Here is a 21383-nt window from a genome sequence, read left to right on the forward strand (position 1 = left end):
GGAAGCTTTTTTTATGTAGTATATTAGGGTAGCATGGCCGAGCGGTCTAAGGCGCTGGATTAAGGCTCCAGTCTCTTCAGAGGCGTGGGTTCAAATCCCACTGCTGCCAGTAGGTCTTTAGAACATTTTGATCTAATTCAAATGATTTTGTATTTGCATGAGTGTGTGGGTTTCTGTTTAGGAAAAGACAGTTGATAGAATCATTGTTTTTTCCTATTGTTTAGAGACTTAACCATTTTACAACAGACCTGTAGGTTTAAATCCCACTGCTGCCAGTAGTAAGAGTTCCTTAAAACCTTTTTATCTTATTCTTATACATACGCTAATATACAAAATTAGCATATGCTTTAATCCCACTGCTGCCAGTATTATGCGGTCTTGAAATGTTTTTGTACTTATTCTTATGATTTTGCTAACATGCAAATTAACATGTGATTTAATCTTTTGTATTTGTATAATTTTGCGGTTTTCAGTTAAGATAAGGAATCTTAAAAGTCATTCTGCTAAAGGTAGCATGGCCGAGCGGTCTAAGGCGCTGGATTAAGGCTCCAGTCTCTTCAGAGGCGTGGGTTCAAATCCCACTGCTGCCAGTAGGTCTTCAGAACCTTTTGATCTAATTCTTATGATTTTGTATTTGCATGAGTGTGTGGATTTCTGTTTAGGAAAAGACAGTTGATAGAATCATTGGTTTTTCCTATTGTTTAGAGACTTAACCATTTTACAACAGACCTGTAGGTTCAAATCCCACTGCTGCCAGTAGTAAGAGTTCCTTAAAACCTTTTTATCTTATTCTTATAACTATGCTAACATACAAAATTAGCATATGCTTTAATCCCACTGCTGCCAGTATTATGAGGTCTTGAAATGTTTTTGTACTTATTCTTATGATTTTGCTAACATGCAAATTAGCATGTGATCTAATCTTCTTTTGTATTTGTATGATTTTTCGGTTTTCAGTTAAGATAAAGACCGTTGATAGAATCATTGGTTTTTCCTAATGTTTAGAGACATGCCCTTTTTCCAACATGCACTAATTTTAAATGTTGTCAAATGTACTTCACTTACTCTAAGGAAGCCTACTTAATCATGCTGAGTATGACTCAGCAGTATGAGTTCTTGAAAATCTTTTGATCTTATTCTTATAATTATGAAAACAGACAAAATTTGCATGTGCTTTCATCCCACTGCTGCCAGTATGATATGTGCTTGAAAATTGTTTTGAACTTACTCTTATGATTTTACTAACATACAAACTTACATGTGTTTTAATCTTCTTTTGTATTTGCTTAAGTGTTTTCTTTCTGGTTAAGATAAAAACAGTTGATAGAATTATTGTTTTTTTCCTAATATTTAGAGACATGTCTGTCATGATATGTACTTTTGCCCTGTCCTGTATTTGAATAATATGCCATTTGATGTATGTAACTGTTCTCTGGTTTCTATTAGCTGTAATTTATGTATTTTCTTGTGCTGGGAGTTCACCTGTAACAATATGTCTCCTTCCCCCAATACTTGCAGCCCTAAGCTATAATGTAATTAAGGTTTGTCAACACCACTAGTGAAGAATAGCCATTCTTTCTCACAGCAGGTGGCTAGTCATATGTACATACTAGATAGACTAAGAGGAGCCGACCAGTCTAGAATCTTCAGGTGGACCCAACCATTGAATAGAAGGTGTGACCCCTACCTCCCTTCATGGGCGGATCCCAGGAGCTCAGATAATCCATTCTTATTTTTGAGATCAGATGTGAGTTGATCCTTAAAGGGGAAGGAGTGGGGATTCTTAGCTGAGGCAAGACCCCACGTCCATCTGTGACTGCGGAAGCGTACGGGATGAGACTTGAGCTGAGGACATATCTCGTCGTTCGTGAGATTGTTTTGGGATCCCTTGGACTCATGTGGACTATTGCTTTGTTAGCTGGCACAAGGATTATCTGGAGGTGCCCCCGAATCTGTTCTGTTGGACTCGTGGAAGGACTATTGTTTCGTTTATCGGGTGCGGGATTACTGGAAAGCACCTCCAGATCTGTTTATTTACTTGGGCTTATTGTGGACTTCTGGTGGACTTGAAGGACATTATGGATATTTGATGTTGTATGCTCCCTGCTTTAATAAATCTCATTGGATCATCCCTCGGCCTGTTGTCCCTTCCTGCTCTGCTGTACACCCCGTCACAAACTGGTTGGCAGCAGTGGGATCAGAGCAGAAGGAATGGAGGACAAAGGCCCATCAACATTGGGAACCAGCACCGCAGAGTACAAGAGCTGGACTGCGATGAACCTACAAACAAAGGCCCATGAAGTAGGAGTCCGTTTTAAAGGACTCTCCAAGGAGCAGCTAATTGAGGCTTTGGAAGGAGTTCGCCTGCAAGATGACACTGAGGAAGGATCCTCACAGCAAATGGAGGAAAGACTGCAGCCGGAGGTAAATACCCAAAAAAGTCAGTGGGTTGTGTGGTACGAGGAGGAGTTGGCATTTCTGGGAGAAGAGGCCACCATAGACGATAAGAGGAAGGCCATTCACAGAGCTCAGGAGATGGCATTGCTGGAGCAGATCGCTTTGGAAGCAGCTAGAAGCTCCAGACAGACTGTAACCTCAGCACCCACCATGAGGGAACTCCCCAGAGTGTCCCACAAAGACTTTAAGCCCTTTAATGAGGCTGCAGGCGACATTGAGGGCTTCTTCCAGGACTTTGAGCATCAGTGTTGATTAATGGAAGTCCCGGAAAGGGAGCGAGTTCGACATCTTGTGGGGTTCTTAGAGGGTGGAGCTGCTGAAGCCTATAGAGCTATGGACCCTCGGGGGAACTGTGAGTATGCGGCGATTAAACAGACTATTCTAGAACATTATGCTATGTTAAACCTTGTTATCTTATTCTTATAATTATGCTAACATACAAAATTAGCATATGCTTTAATCCCACTGCTGCCAGTATTATGCGGTCTTGAAATGTTTTTGTACTTATTCTTATGATTTTGCTAACATGCAAATTAACATGTGATTTAATCTTTTGTATTTGTATAATTTTGTGGTTTTCAGTTAAGATAAGGAATCTTAAAAGTCATGCTGCTAAAGGTAGCATGGCCGAGCGGTCTAAGGCGCTGGATTAAGGCTCCAGTCTCTTCAGAGGCGTGGGTTCAAATCCCACTGCTGCCAGTAGGTCTTCAGAACATTTTGATCTAATTCAAATGATTTTGTATTTGCATGAGTGTGTGGGTTTCTGTTTAGGAAAAGACAGTTGATAGAATCATTGTTTTTTCCTATTGTTTAGAGACTTAACCATTTTACAACAGACCTGTAGGTTTAAATCCCACTGCTGCCAGTAGTAAGAGTTCCTTAAAACCTTTTTATCTTATTCTTATAACTATGCTAACATACAAAATTAGCAAATGCTTTAATCCCACTGCTGCCAGTATTATGAGGTCTTGAAATGTTTTTGTACTTATTCTTATGATTTTGCTAACATGCAAATTAGCATGTGATCTAATCTTCTTTTGTATTTGTATGATTTTTCGGTTTTCGGTTAAGATAAAGACCGTTGATAGAATCATTGGTTTTTCCTAATGTTTAGAGACATGCCCTTTTTCCAACATGCACTAATTTTAAATGTTGTCAAATGTACTTCACTTACTCTAAGGAAGCCTACTTAATCATGCTGAGTATGACTCAGCAGTATGAGTTCTTGAAAATCTTTTGATCTTATTCTTATAATTATGAAAACAGACAAAATTTGCATGTGCTTTCATCCCACTGCTGCCAGTATGATATGTGCTTGAAAATTGTTTTGAACTTACTCTTATGATTTTACTAACATACAAACTTACATGTGTTTTAATCTTCTTTTGTATTTGCTTAAGTGTTTTCTTTCTGGTTAAGATAAAAACAGTTGATAGAATTATTGTTTTTTTCCTAATATTTAGAGACATGTCTGTCATGATATGTACTTTTGCCCTGTCCTGTATTTGAATAATATGCCATTTGATGTATGTAACTGTTCTCTGGTTTCTATTAGCTGTAATTTATGTATTTTCTTGTGCAGGGAGTTCACCTGTAACAATATGTCTCCTTCCCCCAATACTTGCAGCCCTAAGCTATAATGTAATTAAGGTTTGTCAACACCACTAGTGAAGAATAGCCATTCTTTCTCACAGCAGGTGGCTAGTCATATGTACATACTAGATAGACTAAGAGGAGCCGACCAGTCTAGAATCTTCAGGTGGACCCAACCATTGAATAGAAGGTGTGACCCCTACCCCCCTTCATGGGCGGATCCCAGGAGCTCAGATAATCCATTCTTATTTTTGAGATCAGATGTGAGTTGATCCTTAAAGGGGAAGGAGTGGGGATTCTTAGCTGAGGCAAGACCCCACGTCCATCTGTGACTGCAGAAGCGTACGGGATGAGACTTGAGCTGAGGACATATCTCGTCGTTCGTGAGATTGTTTTGGGATCCCTTGGACTCATGTGGACTATTGCTTTGTTAGCTGGCACAAGGATTATCTGGAGGTGCCCCCGAATCTGTTCTGTTGGACTCGTGGAAGGACTATTGTTTCGTTTATCGGGTGCGGGATTACTGGAAAGCACCTCCAGATCTGTTTATTTACTTGGGCTTATTGTGGACTTCTGGTGGACTTGAAGGACATTATGGATATTTGATGTTGTATGCTCCCTGCTTTAATAAATCTCATTGGATCATCCCTCGGCCTGTTGTCCCTTCCTGCTCTGCTGTACACCCCGTCACAAACTGGTTGGCAGCAGTGGGATCAGAGCAGAAGGAATGGAGGACAAAGGCCCATCAACATTGGGAACCAGCACCGCAGAGTACAAGAGCTGGACTGCGATGAACCTACAAACAAAGGCCCATGAAGTAGGAGTCCGTTTTAAAGGACTCTCCAAGGAGCAGCTAATTGAGGCTTTGGAAGGAGTTCGCCTGCAAGATGACACTGAGGAAGGATCCTCACAGCAAATGGAGGAAAGACTGCAGCCGGAGGTAAATACCCAAAAAAGTCAGTGGGTTGTGTGGTACGAGGAGGAGTTGGCATTTCTGGGAGAAGAGGCCACCATAGACGATAAGAGGAAGGCCATTCACAGAGCTCAGGAGATGGCATTGCTGGAGCAGATCGCTTTGGAAGCAGCTAGAAGCTCCAGACAGACTGTAACCTCAGCACCCACCATGAGGGAACTCCCCAGAGTGTCCCACAAAGACTTTAAGCCCTTTAATGAGGCTGCAGGCGACATTGAGGGCTTCTTCCAGACTTTGAGCATCAGTGTTGATTAATGGAAGTCCCGGAAAGGGAGCGAGTTCGACATCTTGTGGGGTTCTTAGAGGGTGGAGCTGCTGAAGCCTATAGAGCTATGGACCCTCGGGGGAACTGTGAGTATGCGGCGATTAAACAGACTATTCTAGAACATTATGCTATGTTAAACCTTGTTATCTTATTCTTATAATTATGCTAACATACAAAATTAGCATATGCTTTAATCCCACTGCTGCCAGTATTATGCGGTCTTGAAATGTTTTTGTACTTATTCTTATGATTTTGCTAACATGCAAATTAACATGTGATTTAATCTTTTGTATTTCTATAATTTTGCGGTTTTCAGTTAAGATAAGGAATCGTAAAAATCAAGCTGTTAAAGGTAGCATGGCCGAGTGGTCTAAGGCACTGGACTTAGGCTCCAGTCTCTTTGGAGGCGTGGGTTCAAATCCCACTGCTGCCAGTGTATTTCTACTTTGAAACTTTTTAGCTTATATTTATGATTTTGCTAATAGAAAAATTAGCATGTGTTTTATTATTTTGTATTTGTATGAGTCCATGCTTTGCTGTTTTGCAAAAGACAGTAGATAGAATCATTGCTTTTTGCTTAGAGACCTATCCATTTTCCACCTTGAAGAAGTTAAAATGTAGGAAAATTCACTAAACTTACTCTAAGGAAGCTTTTTTATGTAGTATATTAGGGTAGCATGGCCGAGCGGTCTAAGGCGCTGGATTAAGGCTCCAGTCTCTTCAGAGGCGTGGGTTCAAATCCCACTGCTGCCAGTAGGTCTTTAGAACATTTTGATCTAATTCAAATGATTTTGTATTTGCATGAGTGTGTGGGTTTCTGTTTAGGAAAAGACAGTTGATAGAATCATTGTTTTTTCCTATTGTTTAGAGACTTAACCATTTTACAACAGACCTGTAGGTTTAAATCAAACTGCTGCCAGTAGTAAGAGTTCCTTAAAACCTTTTTATCTTATTCTTATACATACGCTAATATACAAAATTAGCATATGCTTTAATCCCACTGCTGCCAGTATTATGCGGTCTTGAAATGTTTTTGTACTTATTCTTATGATTTTGCTAACATGCAAATTAACATGTGATTTAATCTTTTGTATTTGTATCATTTTGTGGTTTTCAGTTAAGATAAGGAATCTTAAAAATCATGCTGCTAAAGGTAGCATGGCCGAGCGGTCTAAGGCGCTGGATTAAGGCTCCAGTCTCTTCAGAGGCGTGGGTTCAAATCCCACTGCTGCCAGTAGGTCTTCAGAACCTTTTGATCTAATTCTTATGATTTTGTATTTGCATGAGTGTGTGGATATCTGTTTAGGAAAAGACAGTTGATAGAATCATTGGTTTTTCCTATTGTTTATAGACTTAACCATTTTACAACAGACCTGTAGGTTCAAATCCCACTGCTGCCAGTAGTAAGAGTTCCTTAAAACCTTTTTATCTTATTCTTATAACTATGCTAACATACAAAATTAGCATATGCTTTAATCCCACTGCTGCCAGTATTATGAGGTCTTGAAATGTTTTTGTACTTATTCTTATGATTTTGCTAACATGCAAATTAGCATGTGATCTAATCTTCTTTTGTATTTGTATGATTTTTCGGTTTTCGGTTAAGATAAAGACCGTTGATAGAATCATTGGTTTTTCCTAATGTTTAGAGACATGCCCTTTTTCCAACATGCACTAATTTTAAATGTTGTCAAATGTACTTCACTTACTCTAAGGAAGCCTACTTAATCATGCTGAGTATGACTCAGCAGTATGAGTTCTTGAAAATCTTTTGATCTTATTCTTATAATTATGAAAACAGACAAAATTTGCATGTGCTTTCATCCCACTGCTGCCAGTATGATATGTGCTTGAAAATTGTTTTGAACTTACTCTTATGATTTTACTAACATACAAACTTACATGTGTTTTAATCTTCTTTTGTATTTGCTTAAGTGTTTTCTTTCTGGTTAAGATAAAAACAGTTGATAGAATTATTGTTTTTTTCCTAATATTTAGAGACATGTCTGTCATGATATGTACTTTTGCCCTGTCCTGTATTTGAATAATATGCCATTTGATGTATGTAACTGTTCTCTGGTTTCTATTAGCTGTAATTTATGTATTTTCTTGTGCAGGGAGTTCACCTGTAACAATATGTCTCCTTCCCCCAATACTTGCAGCCCTAAGCTATAATGTAATTAAGGTTTGTCAACACCACTAGTGAAGAATAGCCATTCTTTCTCACAGCAGGTGGCTAGTCATATGTACATACTAGATAGACTAAGAGGAGCCGACCAGTCTAGAATCTTCAGGTGGACCCAACCATTGAATAGAAGGTGTGACCCCTACCCCCCTTCATGGGCGGATCCCAGGAGCTCAGATAATCCATTCTTATTTTTGAGATCAGATGTGAGTTGATCCTTAAAGGGGAAGGAGTGGGGATTCTTAGCTGAGGCAAGACCCCACCACGTCCATCTGTGACTGCGGAAGCGTACGGGATGAGACTTGAGCTGAGGACATATCTCGTCGTTCGTGAGATTGTTTTGGGATCCCTTGGACTCATGTGGACTATTGCTTTGTTAGCTGGCACAAGGATTATCTGGAGGTGCCCCCGAATCTGTTCTGTTGGACTCGTGGAAGGACTATTGTTTCGTTTATCGGGTGCGGGATTACTGGAAAGCACCTCCAGATCTGTTTATTTACTTGGGCTTATTGTGGACTTCTGGTGGACTTGAAGGACATTATGGATATTTGATGTTGTATGCTCCCTGCTTTAATAAATCTCATTGGATCATTCCTCGGCCTGTTGTCCCTTCCTGCTCTGCTGTACACCCCGTCACAAACTGGTTGGCAGCAGTGGGATCAGAGCAGAAGGAATGGAGGACAAAGGCCCATCAACATTGGGAACCAGCACCGCAGAGTACAAGAGCTGGACTGCGATGAACCTACAAACAAAGGCCCATGAAGTAGGAGTCCGTTTTAAAGGACTCTCCAAGGAGCAGCTAATTGAGGCTTTGGAAGGAGTTCGCCTGCAAGATGACACTGAGGAAGGATCCTCACAGCAAATGGAGGAAAGACTGCAGCCGGAGGTAAATACCCAAAAAAGTCAGTGGGTTGTGTGGTACGAGGAGGAGTTGGCATTTCTGGGAGAAGAGGCCACCATAGACGATAAGAGGAAGGCCATTCACAGAGCTCAGGAGATGGCATTGCTGGAGCAGATCGCTTTGGAAGCAGCTAGAAGCTCCAGACAGACTGTAACCTCAGCACCCACCATGAGGGAACTCCCCAGAGTGTCCCACAAAGACTTTAAGCCCTTTAATGAGGCTGCAGGCGACATTGAGGGCTTCTTCCAGGACTTTGAGCATCAGTGTTGATTAATGGAAGTCCCGGAAAGGGAGCGAGTTCGACATCTTGTGGGGTTCTTAGAGGGTGGAGCTGCTGAAGCCTATAGAGCTATGGACCCTCGGGGGAACTGTGAGTATGCGGCGATTAAACAGACTATTCTAGAACATTATGCTATGTTAAACCTTGTTATCTTATTCTTATAATTATGCTAACATACAAAATTAGCATATGCTTTAATCCCACTGCTGCCAGTATTATGCGGTCTTGAAATGTTTTTGTACTTATTCTTATGATTTTGCTAACATGCAAATTAACATGTGATTTAATCTTTTGTATTTGTATAATTTTGTGGTTTTCAGTTAAGATAAGGAATCTTAAAAGTCATGCTGCTAAAGGTAGCATGGCCGAGCGGTCTAAGGCGCTGGATTAAGGCTCCAGTCTCTTCAGAGGTGTGGGTTCAAATCCCACTGCTGCCGGTAGGTCTTCAGAACCTTTTGATCTAATTCTTATGATTTTGTATTTGCATGAGTGTGTGGATTTCTGTTTAGGAAAAGACAGTTGATAGCATCGTTGGTTTTTCCTATTGTTTAGAGACTTAACCATTTTACAACAGACCTGTAGGTTCAAATCCCACTGCTGCCAGTAGTAAGAGTTCCTTAAAACCTTTTTATCTTATTCTTATAACTATGCTAACATACAAAATTAGCATATGCTTTAATCCCACTGCTGCCAGTATTATGAGGTCTTGAAATGTTTTTGTACTTATTCTTATGATTTTGCTAACATGCAAATTAGCATGTGATCTAATCTTCTTTTGTATTTGTATGATTTTTCGGTTTTCAGTTAAGATAAAGACCGTTGATAGAATCATTGGTTTTTCCTAATGTTTAGAGACATGCCCTTTTTCCAACATGCACTAATTTTAAATGTTGTCAAATGTACTTCACTTACTCTAAGGAAGCCTACTTAATCATGCTGAGTATGACTCAGCAGTATGAGTTCTTGAAAATCTTTTGATCTTATTCTTATAATTATGAAAACAGACAAAATTTGCATGTGCTTTCATCCCACTGCTGCCAGTATGATATGTGCTTGAAAATTGTTTTGAACTTACTCTTATGATTTTACTAACATACAAACTTACATGTGTTTTAATCTTCTTTTGTATTTGCTTAAGTGTTTTCTTTCTGGTTAAGATAAAAACAGTTGATAGAATTATTGTTTTTTTCCTAATATTTAGAGACATGTCTGTCATGATATGTACTTTTGCCCTGTCCTGTATTTGAATAATATGCCATTTGATGTATGTAACTGTTCTCTGGTTTCTATTAGCTGTAATTTATGTATTTTCTTGTGCTGGGAGTTCACCTGTAACAATACGTCTCCTTCCCCCAATACTTGCAGCCCTAAGCTATAATGTAATTAAGGTTTGTCAACACCACTAGTGAAGAATAGCCATTCTTTCTCACAGCAGGTGGCTAGTCATATGTACATACTAAATAGACTAAGAGGAACCGACCAGTCTAGAATCTTCAGGTGGACCCAACCATTGAATAGAAGGTGTGACCCCTACCCCCCTTCATGGGCGGATCCCAGGAGCTCAGATAATCCATTCTTATTTTTGAGATCAGATGTGAGTTGATCCTTAAATTGGAAGGAGTGGGGATTCTTAGCTGAGGCAAGACCCCACGTCCATCTGTGACTGCGGAAGCGAACGGGATGAGACTTGAGCTGAGGACATATCTCGTCGTTCGTGAGATTGTTTTGGCATCCCTTGGACTCATGTGGACTATTGCTTTGTTAGCTGGCACAAGGATTATCGGGAGGTGCCCCCGAATCTGTTCTGTTGGACTCGTGGAAGGACTATTGTTTCGTTTATCGGGTGCGGGATTACTGGAAAGCACCTCCAGATCTGTTTATTTACTTGGGCTTATTGTGGACTTCTGGTGGACTTGAAGGACATTATGGATATTTGATGTTGTATGCTCCCTGCTTTAATAAATCTCATTGGATCATCCCTCGGCCCGTTGTCCCTTCCTGCTCTGCTGTACACCCCGTCACAAACTGGTTGGCAGCAGTGGGATCAGAGCAGAAGGAATGGAGGACAAAGGCCCATCAACATTGGGAACCAGCACCGCAGAGTACAAGAGCTGGACTGCGATGAACCTACAAACAAACGCCCATGAAGTAGGAGTCCGTTTTAAAGGACTCTCCAAGGAGCAGCTAATTGAGGCTTTGGAAGGAGTTCGCCTGCAAGATGACACTGAGGAAGGATCCTCACAGCAAATGGAGGAAAGACTGCAGCCGGAGGTAAATACCCAAAAAAGTCAGTGGGTTGTGTGGTACGAGGAGGAGTTGGCATTTCTGGGAGAAGAGGCCACCATAGACGATAAGAGGAAGGCCATTCACAGAGCTCAGGAGATGGCATTGCTGGAGCAGATCGCTTTGGAAGCAGCTAGAAGCTCCAGACAGACTGTAACCTCAGCACCCACCATGAGGGAACTCCCCAGAGTGTCCCACAAAGACTTTAAGCCCTTTAATGAGGCTGCAGGCGACATTGAGGGCTTCTTCCAGGACTTTGAGCATCAGTGTTGATTAATGGAAGTCCCGGAAAGGGAGCGAGTTCGACATCTTGTGGGGTTCTTAGAGGGTGGAGCTGCTGAAGCCTATAGAGCTATGGACCCTCGGGGGAACTGTGAGTATGCGGCGATTAAACAGACTATTCTAGAACATTATGCTATGTTAAACCTTGTTATCTTATTCTTATAATTATGCTAACATACAAAATTAGCATATGCTTTAATCCCACTGCTGCCAGTATTATGCGGTCTTGAAATGTTTTTGTACTTATTCTTATGATTTTGCTAACATGCAAATTGACATGTGATTTAATCTTTTGTATTTGTATAATTTTGCGGTTTTCAGTTAAGATAAGGAATCGTAAAAATCATGCTGTTAAAGGTAGCATGGCCGAGTGGTCTAAGGCGCTGGACTTAGGCTCCAGTCTCTTTGGAGGCGTGGGTTCAAATCCCACTGCTGCCAGTGTATTTCTACTTTGAAACTTTTTAGCTTATATTTATGATTTTGCTAATAGAAAAATTAGCATGTGTTTTATTATTTTGTATTTTTATGAGTCCATGCTTTGCTGTTTTGCAAAAGACAGTAGATAGAATCATTGCTTTTTCCTTTTTGCTTAGAGACCTATCCATTTTCCACCTTGAAGAAGTTAAACTGTAGGAAAATTCACTAAACTTACTCTAAGGAAGCTTTTTTTATGTAGTAAATTAGGGTAGCATGGCTGAGCGGTCTAAGGCGCTGGATTAAGGCTCCAGTCTCTTCAGAGGCGTGGGTTCAAACCCCACTGCTGCCAGTAGGTCTTCAGAACATTTTGATCTAATTCAAATGATTTTGTATTTGCGTGAGTGTGTGGGTTTCTGTTTAGGAAAAGACAGTTGATAGAATCATTGTTTTTTCCTATTGTTTAGAGACTTAACCATTTTACAACAGACCTGTAGGTTTAAATCCCACTGCTGCCAGTAGTAAGAGTTCCTTAAAACCTTTTTATCTTATTCTTATACATACGCTAATATACAAAATTAGCATATGCTTTAATCCCACTGCTGCCAGTATTATGCGGTCTTGAAATGTTTTTGTACTTATTCTTATGATTTTGCTAACATGCAAATTAACATGTGATTTAATCTTTTGTATTTGTATAATTTTGTGGTTTTCAGTTAAGATAAGGAATCTTAAAAATCATGCTGCTAAAGGTAGCATGGCCGAGCGGTCTAAGGGGCTGGATTAAGGCTCCAGTCTCTTCAGAGGCGTGGGTTCAAATCCTACTGCTGCCAGTAGGTCTTCAGAACCTTTTGATCTAATTCTTATGATTTTGTATTTGCATGAGTGTGTGGATTTCTGTTTAGGAAAAGACAGTTGATAGAATCATTGGTTTTACCTATTGTTTAGAGACTTAACCATTTTACAACAGACCTGTAGGTTCAAATCCCACTGCTGCCAGTAGTAAGAGTTCCTTAAAACCTTTTTATCTTATTCTTATAACTATGCTAACATACAAAATTAGTATATGCTTTAATCCCACTGCTGCCAGTATTATGAGGTCTTGAAATGTTTTTGTACTTATTCTTATGATTTTGCTAACATGAAAATTAGCATGTGATCTAATCTTCTTTTGTATTTGTATGATTTTTCGGTTTTCGGTTAAGATAAAGACCGTTCATAGAATCATTGGTTTTTCCTAATGTTTAGAGACATGCCCTTTTTCCAACATGCACTAATTTTAAATGTTGTCAAATGTACTTCACTTACTCTAAGGAAGCCTACTTAATCATGCTGAGTATGACTCAGCAGTATGAGTTCTTGAAAATCTTTTGATCTTATTCTCATAATTATGAAAACAGACAAAATTTGCATGTGCTTTCATCCCACTGCTGCCAGTATGATAAGTGCTTGAAAATTGTTTTGAACGTACTCTTATGATTTTACTAACATACAAACTTACATGTGTTTTAATCTTCTTTTGTATTTGCTTAAGTGTTTTCTTTCTGGTTAAGATAAAAACAGTTGATAGAATTATTGTTTTTTTCCTAATATTTAGAGACATGTCTGTCATGATATGTACTTTTGCCCTGTCCTGTATTTGAATAATATGCCATTTGATGTATGTAACTTTTCTCTGGTTTCTATTAGCTGTAATTTATGTATTTTCTTGTGCTGGGAGTTCACCTGTAACAATACGTCTCCTTCCCCCAATACTTGCAGCCCTAAGCTATAATGTAATTAAGGTTTGTCAACACCACTAGTGAAGAATAGCCATTCCTTCTCACAGCAGGTGGCTAGTCATATGTACATACTAGATAGACTAAGAGGAGCCGACCAGTCTAGAATCTTCAGGTGGACCCAACCATTGAATAGAAGGTGTGACCCCCACCCCCCTTCATGGGCGGATCCCAGGAGCTCAGACAATCCATTCTTATTTTTGAGATCAGATGTGAGTTGATCCTTAAAGGGGAAGGAGTGGGGATTCTTAGCTGAGGCAAGACCCCACGTCCATCTGTGACTGCGGAAGCGAACGGGATGAGACTTGAGCTGAGGACATATCTCGTCGTTCGTGAGATTGTTTTGGCATCCCTTGGACTCATGTGGACTATTGCTTTGTTAGCTGGCACAAGGATTATCGGGAGGTGCCCCCGAATCTGTTCTGTTGGACTCGTGGAAGGACTATTGTTTCGTTTATCGGGTGCGGGATTACTGGAAAGCACCTCCAGATCTGTTTATTTACTTGGGCTTATTGTGGACTTCTGGTGGACTTGAAGGACATTATGGATATTTGATGTTGTATGCTCCCTGCTTTAATAAATCTCATTGGATCATCCCTCGGCCCGTTGTCCCTTCCTGCTCTGCTGTACACCCCGTCACAAACTGGTTGGCAGCAGTGGGATCAGAGCAGAAGGAATGGAGGACAAAGGCCCATCAACATTGGGAACCAGCACCGCAGAGTACAAGAGCTGGACTGCGATGAACCTACAAACAAACGCCCATGAAGTAGGAGTCCGTTTTAAAGGACTCTCCAAGGAGCAGCTAATTGAGGCTTTGGAAGGAGTTCGCCTGCAAGATGACACTGAGGAAGGATCCTCACAGCAAATGGAGGAAAGACTGCAGCCGGAGGTAAATACCCAAAAAAGTCAGTGGGTTGTGTGGTACGAGGAGGAGTTGGCATTTCTGGGAGAAGAGGCCACCATAGACGATAAGAGGAAGGCCATTCACAGAGCTCAGGAGATGGCATTGCTGGAGCAGATCGCTTTGGAAGCAGCTAGAAGCTCCAGACAGACTGTAACCTCAGCACCCACCATGAGGGAACTCCCCAGAGTGTCCCACAAAGACTTTAAGCCCTTTAATGAGGCTGCAGGCGACATTGAGGGCTTCTTCCAGGACTTTGAGCATCAGTGTTGATTAATGGAAGTCCCGGAAAGGGAGCGAGTTCGACATCTTGTGGGGTTCTTAGAGGGTGGAGCTGCTGAAGCCTATAGAGCTATGGACCCTCGGGGGAACTGTGAGTATGCGGCGATTAAACAGACTATTCTAGAACATTATGCTATGTTAAACCTTGTTATCTTATTCTTATAATTATGCTAACATACAAAATTAGCATATGCTTTAATCCCACTGCTGCCAGTATTATGCGGTCTTGAAATGTTTTTGTACTTATTCTTATGATTTTGCTAACATGCAAATTGACATGTGATTTAATCTTTTGTATTTGTATAATTTTGCGGTTTTCAGTTAAGATAAGGAATCGTAAAAATCATGCTGTTAAAGGTAGCATGGCCGAGTGGTCTAAGGCGCTGGACTTAGGCTCCAGTCTCTTTGGAGGCGTGGGTTCAAATCCCACTGCTGCCAGTGTATTTCTACTTTGAAACTTTTTAGCTTATATTTATGATTTTGCTAATAGAAAAATTAGCATGTAACATACATAGTAACATAGTTAGTAAGGCCGAAAAAAGACATTTGTCCATCCAGTTCAGCCTATATTCCATCATAATAAATACCCAGATCTACGTCCTTCTACAGAACCTAATAATTGTATGATACAATATTGTTCTGCTCCTGGAAGACATCCAGGCCTCTCTTGAACCCCTCGACTGAGTTCGCCATCACCACCTCCTCAGGCAAGCAATTCCAGATTCTCACTGCCCTAACAGTAAAGAATCCTCTTCTATGTTGGTGGAAAAACCTTCTCTCCTCCAGACGCAAAGAATGCCCCCTTGTGCCCGTCACCTTCCTTGGTATAAACAGATCCTCAGCGAGATATTTGTATTGTCCCCTTATATACTTATACATGGTTATTAGATCGCCCCTCAGTCGTCTTTTTTCTAGACTAAATAATCCTAATTTCGCTAATCTATCTGGGTATTGTAGTTCTCCCATCCCCTTTATTAATTTTGTTGCCCTCCTTTGTACTCTCTCTAGTTCCATTATATCCTTCCTGAGCACCGGTGCCCAAAACTGGACACAGTACTCCATGTGCGGTCTAACTAGGGATTTGTACAGAGGCAGTATAATGCTCTCATCATGTGTATCCAGACCTCTTTTAATGCACCCCATGATCCTGTTTGCCTTGGCAGCTGCTGCCTGGCACTGGCTGCTCCAGGTAAGTTTATCATTAACTAGGATCCCCAAGTCCTTCTCCCTGTCAGATTTACCCAGTGGTTTCCCGTTCAGTGTGTAATGGTGATATTGATTCCCTCTTCCCATGTGTATAACCTTACATTTATCATTGTTAAACCTCATCTGCCACCTTTCAGCCCAAGTTTCCAACTTATCCAGATCCATCTGTAGCAGAATACTATCTTCTCTTGTATTAACTGCTTTACATAGTTTTGTATCATCTGCAAATATCGATATTTTACTGTGTAAACCTTCTACCAGATCATTAATGAATATGTTGAAGAGAACAGGTCCCAATACTGACCCCTGCGGTACCCCACTGGTCACAGCGACCCAGTTAGAGACTATACCATTTATAACCACCCTCTGCTTTCTATCACTGAGCCAGTTACTAACCCATTTACACACATTTTCCCCCAGACCAAGCATTCTCATTTTGTGTACCAACCTCTTGTGCGGCACGGTATCAAACGCTTTGGAAAAATCGAGATATACCACGTCCAATGACTCACCGTGGTCCAGTCTATAGCTTACCTCTTCATAAAAACTGATTAGATTGGTTTGACAGGAGCGATTTCTCATAAACCCATGCTGATATGGAGTTAAACAGTTATTCTCATTGAGATAATCCAGAATAACATCCCTCAGAAACCCTTCAAATATTTTACCAACAATAGAGGTTAGACTTACTGGCCTATAATTTCCAGGTTCACTTTTAGAGCCCTTTTTGAATATTGGCACCACATTTGCTATGCGCCAGTCCTGCGGAACAGACCCTGTCGCTATAGAGTCACTAAAAATAAGAAATAATGGTTTATCTATTACATTACTTAGTTCTCTTAGTACTCGTGGGTGTATGCCATCCGGACCCGGAGATTTATCTATTTTAATCTTATTTAGCCGGTTTCGCACCTCTTCTTGGGTTAGATTGGTGACCCTTAATATAGGGTTTTCATTGTTTCTTGGGATTTCACCTAGCATTTCATTTTCCACCGTGAATACCGTGGAGAAGGTGTTTAATATGTTAGCTTTTTCCTCGTCATCTACAACCATTCTTTCCTCACTATTTTTTAAGGGGCCTACATTTTCAGTTTTTATTCTTTTACTATTGATATAGTTGAAGAACAGTTTGGGATTAGTTTTACTCTCCTTAGCAATGTGCTTCTCTGTTTCCTTTTTGGCAGCTTTAATTAGTTTTTTAGATAAAGTATTTTTCTCCCTATAGTTTTTTAGAGCTTCAATGGTGCCATCCTGCTTTAGTAGTGCAAATGCTTTCTTTTTACTGTTAATTGCCTGTCTTACTTCTTTGTTTAGCCACATTGGGTTTTTCCTATTTCTAGTCCTTTTATTCCCACAAGGTATAAACCGCTTACACTGCCTATTTAGGATGTTCTTAAACATTTCCCATTTATTATCTGTATTCTCATTTCTGAGGATATTGTCCCAGTCTACCAGATTAAGGGCATCTCTAAGCTGTTCAAACTTTGCCTTCCTAAAGTTCAATGTTTTTGTGACTCCCTGACAAGTCCCCCTAGTGAAAGACAGGTGAAACTGCACAATATTGTGGTCGCTATTTCCTAAATGCCCAACCACCTGCAGATTTGTTATTCTGTCAGGTCTATTAGATAGTATTAGGTCTAATACTATGTGTTTTATTATTTTGTATTTGTATTTGTATGTGTTTTATTATTTTGTATTTTTATGAGTCCATGCTTTGCTGTTTTGCAAAAGACAGTAGATAGAATCATTGCTTTTTCCTTTTTGCTTAGAGACCTATCCATTTTCCACCTTGAAGAAGTTAAACTGTAGGAAAATTCACTAAACTTACTCTAAGGAAGCTTTTTTTATGTAGTAAATTAGGGTAGCATGGCTGAGCGGTCTAAGGCGCTGGATTAAGGCTCCAGTCTCTTCAGAGGCGTGGGTTCAAACCCCACTGCTGCCAGTAGGTCTTCAGAACATTTTGATCTAATTCAAATGATTTTGTATTTGCGTGAGTGTGTGGGTTTCTGTTTAGGAAAAGACAGTTGATAGAATCATTGTTTTTTCCTATTGTTTAGAGACTTAACCATTTTACAACAGACCTGTAGGTTTAAATCCCACTGCTGCCAGTAGTAAGAGTTCCTTAAAACCTTTTTATCTTATTCTTATACATACGTACATTGTCAACACCACTAGTGAAGAATAGCCATTCCTTCTCACAGCAGGTGGCTAGTCATATGTACATACTAGATAGACTAAGAGGAGCCGACCAGTCTAGAATCTTCAGGTGGACCCAACCATTGAATAGAAGGTGTGACCCCCACCGCCCTTCATGGGCGGATCCCAGGAGCTCAGACAATCCATTCTTATTTTTGAGATCAGATGTGAGTTGATCCTTAAAGGGGAAGGAGTGGGGATTCTTAGCTGAGGCAAGACCCCACGTCCATCTGTGACTGCGGAAGCGAACGGGATGAGACTTGAGCTGAGGACATATCTCGTCGTTCGTGAGATTGTTTTGGCATCCCTTGGACTCATGTGGACTATTGCTTTGTTAGCTGGCACAAGGATTATCGGGAGGTGCCCCCGAATCTGTTCTGTTGGACTCGTGGAAGGACTATTGTTTCGTTTATCGGGTGCGGGATTACTGGAAAGCACCTCCAGATCTGTTTATTTACTTGGGCTTATTGTGGACTTCTGGTGGACTTGAAGGACATTATGGATATTTGATGTTGTATGCTCCCTGCTTTAATAAATCTCATTGGATCATCCCTCGGCCCGTTGTCCCTTCCTGCTCTGCTGTACACCCCGTCACAAACTGGTTGGCAGCAGTGGGATCAGAGCAGAAGGAATGGAGGACAAAGGCCCATCAACATTGGGAACCAGCACCGCAGAGTACAAGAGCTGGACTGCGATGAACCTACAAACAAACGCCCATGAAGTAGGAGTCCGTTTTAAAGGACTCTCCAAGGAGCAGCTAATTGAGGCTTTGGAAGGAGTTCGCCTGCAAGATGACACTGAGGAAGGATCCTCACAGCAAATGGAGGAAAGACTGCAGCCGGAGGTAAATACCCAAAAAAGTCAGTGGGTTGTGTGGTACGAGGAGGAGTTGGCATTTCTGGGAGAAGAGGCCACCATAGACGATAAGAGGAAGGCCATTCACAGAGCTCAGGAGATGGCATTGCTGGAGCAGATCGCTTTGGAAGCAGCTAGAAGCTCCAGACAGACTGTAACCTCAGCACCCACCATGAGGGAACTCCCCAGAGTGTCCCACAAAGACTTTAAGCCCTTTAATGAGGCTGCAGGCGACATTGAGGGCTTCTTCCAGGACTTTGAGCATCAGTATTGATTAATGGAAGTCCTGGAAAGGGAGCGAGTTCGACATCTTGTGGGGTTCTTAGAGGGTGGAGCTGCTGAAGCCTATAGAGCTATGGACCCTCGGGGGAACTGTGAGTATGCGGCGATTAAACAGACTATTCTAGAACATTATGCTATGTTAAACCTTGTTATCTTATTCTTATAATTATGCTAACATACAAAATTAGCATATGCTTTAATCCCACTGCTGCCAGTATTATGCGGTCTTGAAATGTTTTTGTACTTATTCTTATGATTTTGCTAACATGCAAATTAACATGTGATTTAATCTTTTGTATTTGTATAATTTTGCGGTTTTCAGTTAAGATAAGGAATCGTAAAAATCATGCTGTTAAAGGTAGCATGGCCGAGTGGTCTAAGGCGCTGGATTTAGGCTCCAGTCTCTTTGGAGGCGTGGGTTCAAATCCCACTGCTGCCAGTGTAATTTTACTTTGAAACTTTTTAGCTTATATTTATGATTTTGCTAATAGAAAAATTAGCATGTGTTTTATTATTTTGTATTTGTATGAGTCCATGCTTTGCTGTTTTGCAAAAGACAGTAGATAGAATCATTGCTTTTTCCTTTTTGCTTAGAGACCTATCCATTTTCCACCTTGAAGAAGTTAAAATGTAGGAAAATTCACTAAACTTACTCTAAGGAAGCTTTTTTCATGTAGTATATTAAGGTAGCATGGCCGAGCGGTCTAAGGCGCTGGATTAAGGCTCCAGTCTCTTCAGAGGCGTGGGTTCAAATCCCACTGCTGCCAGTAGGTCTTCAGAACATTTTGATCTAATTCAAATGATTTTGTATTTGCATGAGTGTGTGGGTTTCTGTTTAGGAAAAGACAGTTGATAGAATCATTGTTTTTTCCTATTGTTTAGAGACTTAACCATTTTACAACAGACCTGTAGGTTTAAATCCCACTGCTGCCAGTAGTAAGAGTTCCTTAAAACCTTTTTATCTTATTCTTATACATACGCTAACATACAAAATTAACATATGCTTTAATCCCACTGCTGCCAGTATTATGCGGTCTTGAAATGTTTTTGTACTTATTCTTATGATTTTGCTAACATGCAAATTAACATGTGATTTAATCTTTTGTATTTGTATAATTTAGTGGTTTTCAGTTAAGATAAGGAATCTTAAAAATCATGCTGCTAAAGGTAGCATGGCCGAGCGGTCTAAGGGGCTGGATTAAGGCTCCAGTCTCTTCAGAGGCGTGGGTTCAAATCCTACTGCTGCCAGTAGGTCTTCAGAACCTTTTGATCTAATTCTTATGATTTTGTATTTGCATGAGTGTGTGGATTTCTGTTTAGGAAAAGACAGTTGATAGAATCATTGGTTTTACCTATTGTTTAGAGACTTAACCATTTTACAACAGACCTGTAGGTTCAAATCCCACTGCTGCCAGTAGTAAGAGTTCCTTAAAACCTTTTTATCTTATTCTTATAACTATGCTAACATACAAAATTAGTATATGCTTTAATCCCACTGCTGCCAGTATTATGAGGTCTTGAAATGTTTTTGTACTTATTCTTATGATTTTGCTAACATGAAAATTAGCATGTGATCTAATCTTCTTTTGTATTTGTATGATTTTTCGGTTTTCGGTTAAGATAAAGACCGTTCATAGAATCATTGGTTTTTCCTAATGTTTAGAGACATGCCCTTTTTCCAACATGCACTAATTTTAAATGTTGTCAAATGTACTTCACTTACTCTAAGGAAGCCTACTTAATCATGCTGAGTATGACTCAGCAGTATGAGTTCTTGAAAATCTTTTGATCTTATTCTCATAATTATGAAAACAGACAAAATTTGCATGTGCTTTCATCCCACTGCTGCCAGTATGATAAGTGCTTGAAAATTGTTTTGAACGTACTCTTATGATTTTACTAACATACAAACTTACATGTGTTTTAATCTTCTTTTGTATTTGCTTAAGTGTTTTCTTTCTGGTTAAGATAAAAACAGTTGATAGAATTATTGTTTTTTTCCTAATATTTAGAGACATGTCTGTCATGATATGTACTTTTGCCCTGTCCTGTATTTGAATAATATGCCATTTGATGTATGTAACTTTTCTCTGGTTTCTATTAGCTGTAATTTATGTATTTTCTTGTGCTGGGAGTTCACCTGTAACAATACGTCTCCTTCCCCCAATACTTGCAGCCCTAAGCTATAATGTAATTAAGGTTTGTCAACACCACTAGTGAAGAATAGCCATTCCTTCTCACAGCAGGTGG

General features: G+C 40.2%; 10 non-coding genes across 10 annotated transcripts; all 10 read left to right on the plus strand.

The window, feature by feature from the left end:
• Positions 1-27: 27 nt before the first annotated feature.
• TRNAL-AAG (transfer RNA leucine (anticodon AAG)) lies at positions 28-109 on the plus strand. Its single transcript has one exon. It is a non-coding gene; the product is annotated as a tRNA-Leu (tRNA).
• A 399-nt stretch (positions 110-508) lies between these two features.
• TRNAL-AAG (transfer RNA leucine (anticodon AAG)) lies at positions 509-590 on the plus strand. The gene has a single exon. It is a non-coding gene; the product is annotated as a tRNA-Leu (tRNA).
• A 2484-nt stretch (positions 591-3074) lies between these two features.
• TRNAL-AAG (transfer RNA leucine (anticodon AAG)) lies at positions 3075-3156 on the plus strand. Its single transcript has one exon. It is a non-coding gene; the product is annotated as a tRNA-Leu (tRNA).
• A 2483-nt stretch (positions 3157-5639) lies between these two features.
• On the plus strand, positions 5640-5721 carry TRNAL-UAG (transfer RNA leucine (anticodon UAG)). Its single transcript has one exon. It is a non-coding gene; the product is annotated as a tRNA-Leu (tRNA).
• A 238-nt stretch (positions 5722-5959) lies between these two features.
• On the plus strand, positions 5960-6041 carry TRNAL-AAG (transfer RNA leucine (anticodon AAG)). The gene has a single exon. It is a non-coding gene; the product is annotated as a tRNA-Leu (tRNA).
• A 399-nt stretch (positions 6042-6440) lies between these two features.
• TRNAL-AAG (transfer RNA leucine (anticodon AAG)) lies at positions 6441-6522 on the plus strand. The gene has a single exon. It is a non-coding gene; the product is annotated as a tRNA-Leu (tRNA).
• A 5053-nt stretch (positions 6523-11575) lies between these two features.
• On the plus strand, positions 11576-11657 carry TRNAL-UAG (transfer RNA leucine (anticodon UAG)). The gene has a single exon. It is a non-coding gene; the product is annotated as a tRNA-Leu (tRNA).
• A 3293-nt stretch (positions 11658-14950) lies between these two features.
• Positions 14951-15032, plus strand: TRNAL-UAG (transfer RNA leucine (anticodon UAG)). Its single transcript has one exon. It is a non-coding gene; the product is annotated as a tRNA-Leu (tRNA).
• A 4458-nt stretch (positions 15033-19490) lies between these two features.
• Positions 19491-19572, plus strand: TRNAL-UAG (transfer RNA leucine (anticodon UAG)). The gene has a single exon. It is a non-coding gene; the product is annotated as a tRNA-Leu (tRNA).
• Positions 19573-19818: 246 nt separating this feature from the next.
• TRNAL-AAG (transfer RNA leucine (anticodon AAG)) lies at positions 19819-19900 on the plus strand. Its single transcript has one exon. It is a non-coding gene; the product is annotated as a tRNA-Leu (tRNA).
• The last annotated feature ends 1483 nt before the right edge of the window (positions 19901-21383 follow it).

The sequence above is a fragment of the Ranitomeya imitator genome, chromosome 4, assembly GCF_032444005.1.
Source record: "Ranitomeya imitator isolate aRanImi1 chromosome 4, aRanImi1.pri, whole genome shotgun sequence".
Lineage (NCBI taxonomy): Eukaryota > Metazoa > Chordata > Amphibia > Anura > Dendrobatidae > Ranitomeya > Ranitomeya imitator.